Source organism: Coptis chinensis, chromosome 5 (assembly GCF_015680905.1).
Source record: "Coptis chinensis isolate HL-2020 chromosome 5, ASM1568090v1, whole genome shotgun sequence".
Classification (NCBI taxonomy): Eukaryota; Viridiplantae; Streptophyta; class Magnoliopsida; order Ranunculales; family Ranunculaceae; genus Coptis; species Coptis chinensis.
Window position 1 is genome coordinate 53,808,434 of NC_141460.1, and position 15,454 is coordinate 53,823,887.

Genomic DNA, 15,454 nt, shown 5'->3' on the forward strand with positions numbered 1-15,454 from the left:
TTTCTTCATCTCTTCCAAGTGACACTCTTTGATTGCACTTTTAAAAGAGTGTTCACCCATAAGCTTCACTAAAGACGGCATTCCACTCCAGAATGGAGTTACCTTTCTCTTTTTGTTCCTCACTACCTCTTGCTCTTGCTCTTGCTAATTTGCTTTGTCTTTCCCTCTAGATTTGTCCTTTCTCAGTTCCTGATATAAGATATTTGTTGTGAATAATGTAATGGAAGACATAACTACATAAGACATGGGATAGTTTTGTAAAAACACTGTATACTACATAAGATAATATATACGGTGCATCATCCGTCATACATCATATAACAAATCGATGACAAAAAAAAAACAAATAAAATCTTACAAGCGTGTTGCATTTAACACAACTCATGCTTGCTCTGTGACATACACAACATATAAAGATGCAACATAAAATAATCAAATGCCAATAAGAATGCATGAAACCAATACTAAAATCAAACGGATGCAAAGACAAAAGAAAGACGGGAATAAAATCCTAATATAAACAAACTAAGTATAATAGAAACTTACAATCGCAAAATAATTATAACAGGATATCGGTGTAGAATGTTGGGACACACAGTAAATAAACAGTGTAACGCAAGGAGTCAACTGTATGACATTTAAAGGTCACGGAAGATGCTCTTTAGGTAGCACTCGAAAGCAAAATCTTCATGGCTGCTAAGTCCATTAATAGAAGGCGAGACGTATAATTGTTACTGGTTTGTGAGAAGTGACTACTGCGTGACAATTTGCCCCAGAATTGCAAATTGTATTTTCCGTTTGTCAATTAAGTTTGAGTGCCTATGAACCTTCCTTTCAAAAGGAAGATCGACACAAAAAGGGAGAGTGATCAAAATCATGCACACCCAGTTGCTGGATGCCCTTCAAGGGAGTTCAATGTACTTCTACATTCTGCATTGAGTGTGTCAAATAAGTGACCTAAATTCTCTATATATTCAAAAGGAAGCCCATAGCCCCATTGGCAATCCCGGAAGGTCAACTAAGTAGCATAGTGGAGTAGTCCAATCAAAATTTTTTATCTGGAACCACCTTTTGGATGTGCTGTGAAATGTTAAGAAAATAACGCAAGGGTCTAACACTCTAATATATGCTATTTGATTCCTTTGCGCAGACCAAACACACATATATATCTTTCCATAACATGGCATTTCAAGTTGGATTTTGTGAAATTTATATAAAATTTCAACCCATATATGCAACAAAATCTTCAAAGTTTTAAAAAACAACCCATATATGTAACAAAATCTTCAAAGTTTAAAAAAACAAGTTTATAAGAGATTTTACCTGTGACCGATGAGATGATTTTGGAGATTTATAAGTGGGTGGTTTGGTTGATTTAGAAGCAGATGGTTTCTGTAATTTATCTACTTTAGGACACATCTTCATCCTCACGTTTGGATTTCTCTCCACGACACCCTTTCCCATCTCCAAAGTTGCACTTGCTCTTTTGTTTTTACCCATTTCTGTTCAAGAATTTAATTTGATTGAATGGAAGTTTTGTTTTTGAATATTGCAACCTTCTAACTGGTTTCAGAAGATGGAACGCGGGAAAATATGAAGCTATTTGGAAAACATGAACGTGGAATATATAGTGTGAGTTTTGTAGTGGGGTTGGACTAAATAGAAGCGTGTCCCATAAGATTTTGGTTTAAACCGGGGGGCGGGGGCAAAATACCCGTGCAATGCACATGCTATGGCAGTTTTCGATTTGTTACATTTCATAAGGAAACTCTTAAAATTTTCTATTTTTGCTTTTTTTTGTGCTCTTTTTTTTTCGGTGATAACCCTTCCATATTTTCGACTAGTATATGCCCCGTGCGTGAAAGGCACTCATCTCTTTGGTTTAGTGATTTGCCCACAATAGATAGTATTTAAAATGTCTAAGAATTAATTGAGATAAAATTCACTTAGCATGATGGTTATGGGTCAGTAGATAGTGCTACCAAGCGAGTGCAGTGTGTGTTCTCCTAGATCCGACTCACAACGTGAACCATATTCTTTAGTTGTTTTTAACTTATTAAATTTGATAATATTGATGAGAACAAAAAATAAATAAATTAAACTTGATAATAATGATGAGAACGAAATGAAAAATAAATAAATAAAAGAAAATGCTTGCAGCAAGTATCAAACCCGCGACCATACAATCCGACGGAACACGGCCACCGATGTAACCCGATTCGCGAACACTGCTAATGCGATATAAAACTAACTTAACTAATTAAAAACAGCTGAAACACGTATCTCGAGGTTTATCATCACATTTCAACCATCCAATTGTGCCAAAAATCGATCTGGACCGTTGTTTGTCTTAGGCTAAATATAATTTTGTCCTGTAGTGCGGAAAAAATCCCTAGCTTATTATATAGATATATAAACCAAGGCCCAAAATACCGTCGAGATTTCGAAAAATATTGTCGATATATATATCTTTTTTTGAGTACACGAGATGTAAATATTCGATATATCTCCACCGAATATAGATTTTTTTTACCCGATATATATCACAATTTCTGATATATTGATATATATTGACCAATATAACACCATAATAGGATATTTGCAACATGATAAGCACCCAAAACTGTATTATAAAAACCTGTAGAGACATAACATTTCGGTCAATTTTGTGCTTAATAATCATGAAATAATCGCATTTTCGTGCTTTTGCGGGTTAGAGCAACTAATGTAAAATTATGATAAAGCCAAAGATTTAAGCACGGAATAGGGAGTATACACATGCCTTCCGATCAAGCCCATGTGAAGCCCAACAAATTCGGACTAAAGCCCAAAGACTCAAACGAGATGAATCCAATCGAAACGGGATTACGCGGCATAATGAAGCATCAAACTTCCGCTCATATCTCTTGAACCGGGACTCGAATCGCGACGAGTGAGCTGCTCCGACGATCGGTCAGCGATGAACTCTACAAATAGGCGGAAGTTGTAAAATGCCAAAAGACCGGACTGCCACTGGACACTGTACGTGGACCCACTAGGCGGGCCCATAAGATTTGATGAGTCATCATGCAAGTCAAGACAAAGGTGCAAATAATTGGTGCAATTTTGACACCTTGCATGAAGTTAATGAGTTAGTTGGATTTAGGTGATGATTATCTAAAAAAATGAAAGGTGTCAAATGGGAGTTAGTTGTGGATAAGTGAGAAATAAATGAGAGGAGAGTGTTTCACGTGGGAGAAGAGAAAAAGGCTCTCTTATGTAAAGGGGGGCTGATTTTGGGAGTTGGAAGCTTTTACTTCTTTGACTTTTACTTTTTCATTTACATCCATGTCTTTAATTTTGTTTTTTTAGTTCTTAGTTTTTAGAGAAAAGCTTGTAACTTGTTAATGGGGGAACTCTCTCTAGTTTTTAATAAACTCTTCTTCATTTAGGTAAACAGGTTGTAGTTTTCTTGTTTCATTCTCTTTCTTTTTCATTTCACATATCTTCTTGTAGTTTAATTCAATCCTAGGATCATGAGCTAAAACTCTCCCCAAGGGGAGGGTTAATGATGCTCATGTGAGGATCATGCTACAAATTTAGGATTCCAAAATCACTACTTAAAATACTTAGGTTCTATTTTTCATCCCGTCCCAAAATGACCAGGAGATTGACAATTATCCGATCAATTGTTGTAAAGTAGAACTAGGAGTTGGAATGATATTTTAGAGATGAAATATCATTTCAATTCTACATGCTAGCATGATATGTTTAGAGATAGGTATATTATGTTAGGGATTTGAGATGGTAGTGACTGTTTCTAAAAGACTTGTAGCTAGGCCTTGCATGAGTAGGATTAATCCTTCCCCTATCTCTCTCTCTTTTCATTTAACTATAAACAAACTTACAAATTTTAGATAACTTGTGTAAAAATCTATCTATAAAATCCTTCTCACTTAGTTCTCCAAAGTGTAGATTCGGTTGTGATCATTTAAATTCTTGTCTTAGAAGTTGGAACGAAATCCCTACTCGAACTAGGGGATCGACATTCTCAAAAAAAAAATAGTGAGTAAGGAATTATTGAGTTTTAGCACGTAGTAAGTCAACTTCTAAAAACATTGAAAAGTGCAAAGATCAAATGGTACGCCAAGCCATTCTAAAGACCCAAGGACTGTGGTTAGCACCAAACTGGAATTGCTCCAAGGGGAAACCCCCACGCTCATCCTTTCATATATTTCTTTTTTTCTTATGTTTTCTTAGCTTTTTTAAATTTCCGCATTTTTTGCTCTTGATAAACATTCGGTTTTGGTTGAACCGACAGGTTCCAAATGCTAGGACACGGAAACTAGGCTACAAGAATCACTAAGCTTACTTGTGAAACATTTGGTCAATGTGTTGCGTTTCTTTTATTTGGTGGACTTATGGGAAGCTTGCGGGTTCCAAATTTTAAATATTTTTGCATGCTTCACATGTATGTAGTTATTGTGTTATAGTTAATGGACTATATTTTATGTATTAGGTTAGTAATATGCATGAATCATGAATGAATTTGTGAGTATATATATATATATTAATCGGTCATGAATTACATATTAATGTATATATACATAAAAATAGAACCGCTTCATGGTTATCTATATATATATATATATATATATCTAAGTCACATGTTTAGCATATATATTACTAAGTGAGTGATTATTTGCATGTTAGCATCTATAACTTAGGAGTTATACATAATAATTAGGATGTGTTTTGGTATTTTGGCCATAACTTTGGCTACAGTTCTCTGAATAATGCGTGTGAGCTCAATTCGGAAAGATCTCGACGGCGCGCATGCTGTTTCCACCGAGCTTTTAGAAAATGGTGTTGTTTAATAAGTCGATTTTGTCATGAAAGAGGAGAACATTCCAACGAGGGTTAAAATCTGAGTTGGGTAAGTTGTTTCTAAACCCTAAGGGGTGAAGCTGCTCTCTATATGACATTTGCAATCTCAATGAGTATTGACGAAATCGAATTATTATGTAATACAAAAGTCGTATTTTAGTCTACGTAAAATACATTGCCTGTTTAGTTTACGTTTTCACATTTTAGTATATATATGCGTACGTATAATATTTTCACATGCTACCATATCTAAATACGTATGAGTAATTCAAATTTGCACATGAATCGTAGATATCTGACTCACTAATATCGATTTACAAATTAGCGTACATATACGTATTACTGATGTATATTTGCCTGTACGTATAGAAATATTTATCGATGATACAACCGTGCCTATTCGTATAGCTATACGTATGAGTATAGTATCTTCACATGCTACTGCATCTAGTATAGTATGAGTAGATTGTATTTGTATGTTTGTATTTTCACCCTTGCATAAATCGTAAAAAAAAAATAATAATAAAATAAAAATAATAAAAAATAAAATAAAAATAAAAATAAAAATAATAATAATAATAATAAAAAAAAATAATAAAAATAATTAAAATTAAAAAAAAAAAAAAAAAAAAAAAAAAAAACCGACCTTGCATAAATTTTAATTCCATAACTCTTAATCATATTCCAACGGTGTCTAGGAAACTTGACAGATTGAGGTTACTTAATTAGAACCGTGCTTGCACGGAAAGCCTCCCTCATATCTCTCTTGTGACTGGTTGTTGGTTTATGTACACGTATTCCTAGTTTCACTTTCTTCGTTAGCGAAACTTAGGCCTACGTTGTTCAACTCTAATGATTGAACATAATTATAAAATTCAAGAAATAATAAGTTCCTTACATCAATTAGATCTAAGTTTATGTTTGCATGAGATTAAGGTCTGGTTCTACTAAAGAATTTGAACATACTTATCGTAGGAGAAAATACAATAAGCAGTTGCGTAAGTTCTCACCTTCACAAAGTTCTTCATCTATTAATCAACAAGATTCCTTGTCACATTTTCCGTCATTCATTATGGCTGACGAAAATCCAGCAGCTGAGAAGCCCCTTTCGGACTTCTATACAGCCTTACAGGAAGGACCTTCTTCCTGCATCAAACTTGAGGACATTGTCGGTGATTTTCGAATTCTGCCAAACGTTTTTAGTTTGTTACCTATGTATCATGGTTTGGATCATGAAAAACCGCATAAATCATCTTCGTAGGCTACAACAAGTAGCCACAACATTTCACCATCCAAATCCCTCTAAGGAACAACTCTTGCTTCGGTTTGTTTCCATTCACTTTAGCGGATAAAGCGTCAATTTGGCTAGCAGGACAACAGCCACAATCCATAGACACATGGAATAAACTTGTTCAAGCTTTCATGCTTCAATTTTACACTCAGAAGAAAACTACTAAAATGCTTCAGAAAATTCAATTCTTTCGTCAAAATCCTCATGAATCCTTTTACGGAAGCATGGAGTCGCTTTCTCGATCTTCTTTTTAGAATGTCCTCATCACCAACTAGACAAAGCTGTCCTTGTTCGTTTATTCTTTAATGGACTTTCTGATCATCAAAAAGAAACTCTTGATATAATGAACGGCGGTTGCTTCATGGACAAAGGAGCTACTGAAGCATATACTTTTCTTGACAAACAAGCGAAAAAAAGGTACACATTGGGGTAACACTGATTCTTCTAGGTCATCTAAGGATAATGTTACAAAAAGCTACGCCTATTTTTTGAGAGGTAAAACCGATCGAAGTTGAAAAAAGCTGATAGAAACCCTCACTAAAAAAGTAGATGCTCTTGTAGTTCAAGTAAACGATCAACTTCCACAACAGGCCATGAACGTTAACACTTCCCCATGTGTTCTATGTCTTAGTCCAGACCATCTTGATGCTTATTGTCCCTTGTTACATGCTACCCCTAACCAAACACCGGAGGAGGCATGTGCATTCAACATTCCTAATGCACCATGGAGACAACATCCTAATTTCTTGGCCAGATAACCAACAAATGGCCCCTCCAGGTTTCGCAAATCCACCTGTTCGACCAATCAACAATTTTATTCCATACCGCCAAGGAAATAATCAGCAATACCAACAAAGTCAAAATCAATTTCAAAGTAATTCAAATGCTAACTATCAAAACAACCGCAGCCTTGTTCCGGCCTAATCCAAATTTCGCTATAATCAACAACTTCTTAGCAATAATCGTGAACTAGTAATTGTTGCACAACCTATGCCTCCTGCTCTTGATAGGACAAGTGAGATGTTCTTCGCCTTACATGAACCAACAATCACAAATCCTAACGTCTATCCAACAATCAATTCAACAATTAGCGCCAAGACAAGAGCGAGAAAGGAAAGTTTCACGCCAAGCGGTTCGAACCCTAAGCCAGCAAACACGCCTTTGAACTCACTAATATACCGGGTACAAGTACTCCAACCCAAGGTGAGGTGAATGCAATCACTACTCTTCGATCTAGAAAACCGTTGATAATCAAATCCGTATGCGGATGATAAAACAAACGATACGGGAGGTTCCAAGGAATCTGTTTCGGATAATGAACCTCAAATGGACACACCAAGTTCAACGTCACAATCTAAAAATTGGGAAACAAACAGGTGGACCCTTATGCCAAATTCATACCCTAAGGCACCATTTCCTGCCGTTTGGCAAAGAATAAACCGGATGAAAACTTTGATGAAATTAGGGAAACCTTTAAAAATTTGACAATAAACTTACCTTTTCTCGATGCCCTAAAGCAATTACCAAAACATGCAAAATTTTTTGAAAGACATGTGCACCACAAAAAGAAGAACAAATGTGCCTCAACAGGCTTTCCTTCTTGAATGGTTTCCTTCCATCAATCAATACAATGGTATAGTAAAATACAAGGACCCCCCGGTAGACCAACAGTTCCATGCACATTAGGTGATAAGTATACGGCTCGGCATTACTAGACCTAGGAGCTAGTGTGAACTTACTTCCTTATTACTTATTCAAACAACTAGGTCTACATGAGCTTAAACCTACCACGATGACTTTACAATTAGCCGATCGATCCATTAAGCATCCGAAAGGCATTGTGGAAAATGTCCTTGTAAAAGTCCAAGATTTTTTATCCCAGATTTTGTCATTTTGGATACGAAGTTGTGCTATGACTCCATTCCTATCATATTAGGGCGTTCATTCCTCGCGAATCGCTAATGCGCTCATAAACTGTAGGGATGGGTCCATGACCATGTCTTCGGAAATCTTTCTGTCGAGGTTAATGTGTTCAAGTTGATGAAACAAATTCCAGAGAATGATATTGATGGTGAGATTAACATGATTGACACCCTCGTACAAGAATATTTAACAAACTCTTTTCCTGAAGATGAAGTACACCAATTCCATTCTTTTGGCGGTTCTGAATTTGATGTTGATGATTATTCAAAGGAGGTACATGAGTTTTTAGAATCAATACCACCAATTGACTCTACTACCATCCTATCAAGCGACTTGGATGAACATAAATCTGTTTTCTCTGTGGAAGACGACTTTCCTCAAGAATCTTTAATACCCACTCCTCCCACCCCTGACTTAAAGCCTATTCCTTCGGACTTAAAATACGTACAATTAGATCCAGATGGTAGTCACCCAATTATCATATCATCACAATTGACTGCTGATCAGGAATCACGGTTAATTAAGGTCATTCAAGAACACCGTTCTGCTATTGGATGGTCTCTCGATGACATTAAAGGCATTGACCCTACTGTGTGCACTCATCGCATACATCTTGAAGACAATGCCAAGACATCACGTGAACCACAACGTCGTCTAAATCCAACCATGAAGGATGTGGTACGGGAAGAAATTTTAAGGTTACTTGATGCAGGTATTATTTACCCCATCTCAGATAGTGTTTGGGTAAGTCCAAATTGTTGTTGTTCCCAAGAAGTCCGAATTACAATTGTGCGAAATGATAAAGATGAATGCATATCCACTCGCATTCCAAAGGAAGTGGCGAATATGCATTGACTATCGAAAACTTAATGCGATCACTTTCGTAGGATCATTTTCCACTCCCATTCATTGATCGGATGCTTGAACGGTTAGTGGTCATGCATTTTACTATTTTCTTGATGGCTTTTTCAGATATTTTCAAATTGTCATAGATCCTGGCTGACCAAGAAAAACAACGCGTTCACACGCCCTTTTGGTACTTTTGCATATAAACGAATGCCATTTGGCCTTTGCAATGCATCCTTACATTCCAACGCCAGTATGCTTCATATCTTCATGATATGGTTGAACGCGTTTATGGAAGTCTTCATGGAGGATTTCTCATTATATGGTAATTCTTTTGATAACTATTTATCAAATCTTGAAAAGGTTTTAGTATGTTGTGAAGAGAAAAATCTCATTCTTAATTGGGAAAAAATGCCATTTTATGGTTACAAAAGGAATAGTACTAGGTCATATTGTTTTTGAAGGATTTGAATCGAAGTCGATAAAGCAAAGATTGAAAAATTGCTTCCTTGCCTATACCAACTTCAGTTAAAAATAATCGTGCATTTTAGGACACGCAGGGTTCTATAGGAGATTTATTCAAGATTTCTCAAAGGTTGCCCGACCTTTAACAAATCTCTTACTTAAAGATGTCGTATTTGACTTCACTTTCGATTGCAAACAAGCTTTTGAGACCTTAAAGTCTGCCCCGACTATAACTCGATAATTCAACCACCGATTGGTCTAAACCTTTTGAATTAATGTGTGACGCGAGTGACTACGCTTATTGGAGTTGTCTTAGGGCAACGCCGAGAACAACAAGCCAATTGTCATTTACTATGCTAGTAAAACTCTTAATGACGCTCAACGTAACTATACCACCACCGAAAAAGAATTTCTAGCAGGTTGTATATGCCCCGGATAAATTTCGTCCTTACCTAGTTGGTTCTTCCACAATAGTCTACACCGACCATGCGGCGGTGCGTTATCTATTAGCAAAGAAAGATGCCAAATGAGGTTGATCCGATGGATCCTCTTTTTTGCAAGAGTTTACTCTAGAAATTAGAGATAAAAAAGGTTGCGAGAACATGGTAGCGCACCATTTATCACGCGACTTGTTAATGATGTCAATAATGAGGGGTCGAACCAATCTGCGATTCATTTCGGATGAACATTTGTATTCCATTTTTTCATCTCCTTGGTATCTTTGATATAGTAAACTACCTATTTACCGAGGAGGTCCCTTCATCTTGGACTCGAATGGACCGAAAGAAGTTCTTATCCATCGCGGAAATTTTATTTTTGGGATGATCCCTACCTCTTTAAGTATTGTTCCAACGACCAACCGATATCCCGTTGCATTCCCGACCGGGAACATAATGACGTGTTATCCTTTTGCCATGAACAATCTTGTGGTGGTTATTTCAGTGGTAAGAAAACTGCAGCCAAGGTCCTACAATATGGATTTTATTGGCCAACGCTGTTTAAAGATGCACACGAGCATTGCAAAGCATGCAACCGCCATTGCCGGCAGAGCTAGGGCGCATTACTCAACGCAATATGATGCCCTTAAATCCAATTTTAATTGTAGAAATTTTTTGATAAATGGGGGATCGACTTTATGGGTCCTTTTCCAAATAGTCATGGCATCCTATACATACTAGTAGCTGTTGACTATGTGTCAAAATGGATTGAAGCGTTGGCATGTCGTGGTGAATGATCATAAAAGGTCGTTTTTTCAGAAAGGAACATATTTTCTCTCGATTTGGCGTTCCCAAAGCTATAATTAGTGATGGGGAAAACATTTACGTAATAAAATTTTTGAATCATTAGTAAAGAAATATGGATTTACTCACAAAGTGTCAACTCCAGATCATCCTCGGACTAGTGGCCAAGTAGAAGTCTCTAATAGAGATTGAATCAATTTTAGAAAAGACAGGTTAATCCATCTAGAAAAAGACCGGTCTTTTCGATTATCGATGCCTTGTGGGCATATATAACAGCTTTTAAGACACCTATAGGCATGTCCCCTTACTGCCTCGTTTTTGGTAAACCTTGTTATCTTCCAGTTGAACTCGAGCATCGTACTCTATGGGCTATCAAAAGCCTAAATTATAATATCGATGTGGCAGGCGAGAAGAGAAAATTGCAGTTAAATGAGCTTGAAGAGATTCGGAGCGATGCCTATGATCTCTCGAAATCCTATAAAACCAACATGAAAAGAGTGCATGATAAGCACATATTAAGAAAAAATAATTTAAAATTGGTCAAAAAAGTTTTGTTGTACAACTCGAGATTACACATTTTTCTAGGAAAACTAAAACTTCGATGGTCCGGGTCCTTTCATCGTCTCTTTGTCACCCCCTTATGGGGCTATCTCTTTGAAAAATGTAAACGATGACAAATTTTCAAGTAAATGGCTAATGCCTTAAACATTATCATGAGTTGCGTTCTCCGGATGTCGAAAAAGACTCTTCTCAAAGATCCAAATTCTATAAAGACTAAAGATTCACTGGTGTATTTTTTCCGTGTTTAAAACAAGGAAAGTACACCATTAGGGTAGCCGGGTCCTCTTCTATTTTCTTCTCTCAAATCTCCTAGAGTGTGTGGTTGTTGCAAGCGCTAACCTTAGTCCATAAAAACTTTATTTCAACCGAAAGTATAAATGTCTTCGTTCATCGAAAGCAAACGTGCCTTCCGGTAAACAATGGGTACCAAAAATTTCCCAGCCTTCCTTCTCTTCTCTTTTCTATTCTCTTCATCGCTAACTCCAGCTCATCATTTGGTGTAAATCTCACCCATCTCGAATAGGTAATGGTCGTAGTACTTTTTACTTTCGAAAAGCGGTGCTGAAGGATGGGGTGGTGTATGAATTGTCAAACACCTTTCTGTCCAGTCTTGATTTACTATCCGATATGAGCGGTATAAGGTATATTATTGTCGACACCAGCTCAGATAAACTTTGTCGTCGTCGTCCGCTACTCCCACCCCGGCGTTAAAAGACTGGGATTCGGATCTTAAAAGAGGATTAGACGTTAAAAAGACTCCACATGTATATACTCGTGTCTTTTATTTTCACCTTGCATTGTGCACAAAGAGAGTCGTGATGAACAACATCGGATAGTCCCATGTTCGCACATGCAATGGATTTCACCAACCAACCCCGAATAGTTTTCTATTTGATGACAGTTCGGGGTGGTTTGAGGCTATACCATATGTACTAAGGGTAATATTATTATTAGACCATTGCACATTGGTCAGGGATGGTACCGTCCTGAACCCTAGGCCCCCAAAACATAAATGTTAAGCCACAGTTTGGCTGGATTAGGTTCGCCCCAGAGCCGACATGACAGTTGCCTGATTTTACTGTAATGATTTTCTTCTTGTAGTTCGGTGTTGTTGTCACGTTCTTTTGTATAATGACACATACATCTTCCCTTGTACATTTCCACGTTCATCTCCACTTGTACATTTGTATATAAAAAATAAAAAAAAAAAAAAAAAAAAAAGGGTTGAAGGTGCCTTCTTCATATTCCATTGGATGACATTTTTAATGCCGATCATTTTAGCATTCGATTCGTTTAATTTGGAATTGAAACGAATCGAAATTCCACGTTTGAAATTTTGGGACATAAGGGAAATTTTCGGAATTCATTTGGGCTTGGACCAAAAATTAGAACCGACCCAAATCACGTGTCTGGTCACAAAACCCAAATATTATCTCCATCGTAATTATTAAAAAAAAACAAGGCACAAACGGTCGATATCCAAAACGGTCGATTTTTGCCTATAAATTCGACACTCCTCATCACCCTTCACACTCACCTCATTCTCTCACTATCCAAAGCTTAATCTTCACATATTATCTTTTCATTCAAAACAATGGATCCGATCGAAAGGATTGGAAAAGGAGCAACGCGAAATGGGTCATCCGCAAGATTCGTGATAACAAAAGATTTTGTCATTATTCTCTCTTGTCGATCATGCATAACTTCATCCGAATATCTAGATCTATGTAACCTCAATATCTCTTTCCCTTTTTCACTTTGTATATTATTATGGTGTGTTAAATAATTCTCAACCATTTGTACGGGTTACGTATTAAATGGAGGAGCATCCTATTTAATAAATTGTGTATATTAGTTGTATTTTTACCTTATCATAAACATAAAATAGTTATCAAAACCATAACAAATAAGAAAAATCAATAACGCAATAAAATAAATCAAACTCAACTTATTGTTTTCAGAGAAGATCGCGCACGCTACATGGTACGCCTAACACTTGTCACGCACGCAGCTCGATTATTCTATCCATCTTCTATTATTGAGGTATGATCATAAATTTTAAAATTACGTGTAGGTCTAACTACCCTGTGAAACTTTCCTCCATATTTTCTATCATTTTAAGACCTCATTAATTGTTTTGGACACCGACATGAAAAGACATACTATGGATACCCATAGTTGCTGTACATAATTAGGGATACCAACATCACATGTTTCACTTGTAAGTCGAGATCTAGATGCACTTGGCATCCTGATTCATACCAGATCCTATATTTGCTATAAATCTCTTCCTTTCAACCATTCTCATTTCACGGTTTCTACACTATCCTTCCATCAATTATCCTTCCAAATGGATCAACCAAGAAAGATAGTACCCGAGAAGAACTACCTGAAATTTTTTGATGATGGCCGATTTTCTCCTTTTTATGACCCAGAAATTGTACGTCGAGGATGGATGCCTCTTCTATATCATGCATAAGCAGCCTATTCCAGAGATTTGGTCTTGATGTTCTACCATTTTAGCGGACCTGAAAATGGAAAATTCTGTTTCCATGCCTATGGACAACGTTTTGAATTAACTAAGGAAATTATCTCCGACATACTTCAAATTCCAATGAATGACTCGGGGTTCGATCTTTCAGAGTCCTTATTTAATTCCGTCAAAAAGTTACTACGGGCCACCGTATCTCATGGCGAAGTCGGAAATAAAAATCACGTTGTTCTTCAACGTTATTTGAAACAGAATCAATGAGCTGTGCTCCACTGGTTGGGACACAATGTGGTGGGTATGTCACACCAATCTGAAGTCACCAAGCCTCAACTACACCTACTTTGGATTATGCAGAATCAAAGAGGTGATTTTCGTATAATCCAACACCTCTGGAACGCAATCACCAGAAGAACAAAAGGTTAAGCCCTCTACTTTTAGTCACGAAAATTATGATGCATTGGGGTTATCCAAAGTTTCTTCCGTAAATACCTCTTCAAAGAGCATTTGTTACTATACTTCACAAAGATCGTGCCGGTGGTTCTTGGGCCTTGCCGATACTCGCCGAATGAAATGGATGGCCAAAACTCAAAGTCTGCACATTTTTCTTTGATGAAAATGTCATGCATAACATTTTTAATCCCATGGAAGGTATTCAATTTCTTCATCAAGGAATGAGGGAACTACACACACGTCAGGAAATCATCATCAAAAGTGTTATGGATTTCCAAGAACGTCAAGCGATGCATGATGTTGATCAAGAGGCAATATTGGAAACTCACTCTCAATCATTAGAAAATCACACTCTTCTAATAGAGAATCAAACTATGATCTCTGGCAACCAGGGGACCCTTCAAATCCAGCTTAGCCAACAAATTGATGAACTGAACAGTGTTGTCCACGATCTGCATTCCTATCACCATCCTTATCATCATTCTAATTGGCGCTAATAATTTTACAAAAACTCAACTTTCCCCAAAATAAATAAAATAAAATAATTATTATTAAGTGTTTCATGTGTGCTCCCTTAATTAAAATTTTTGTATCTTCTTTTGTAAGAAATGCCTACTAGGATTGTCATATTTCAAGTTGTGATAATAACAATTTTAACGTGTTCTTTTAAACTTGATTACAAGAGGTTTTATCTTCTTGCATACTCATTCCTCCATCCAGTCAAATTTTCTTGGACATATTTCTTCTCATATCTTTCCCCATCACTCCACTCCATCAAACATGGCATCTTCATCGAACGTAGCATCTTCATCAAACATGACACCTCCGAAACTCATCCCTGAGCAATGATTTCAGGCCATGATGGATTCCAATACTTATGGACTTCATTTCCGTGATTGCATTACTAACATCGGGTGGTCTTCCCTTGTTATTCGCCTTGACCAAACTTATTCTCCAAGTTTGGCGGCCTACTTTTATGCTAATATGGAAGATACACCAAAGATTCAACGCCGCTCATGGCTTTTCTTAGACGGATTCACAATCAAATTTGGTGGCACAAACCATGTCTTTTCAGAGGCAACACTTGCCCTGACTTTGGATCTTCCATATCACGAGCCGGCAACAACATGGCCATACATTTATCACAACTCTACTCGTTGCTTTTCATGGCTTGCTTTTCGCGCAGCATACGGTGACGGTCTTGAAATTAAAGATGAAGGAACTAAACTTGGCAGATGGCCAGACATCACCATTTCCTTAGCCAGCATGACCATGAACATGGGAAATGCGATGTTGTTTGTCCTTCTTAACATCATGGGA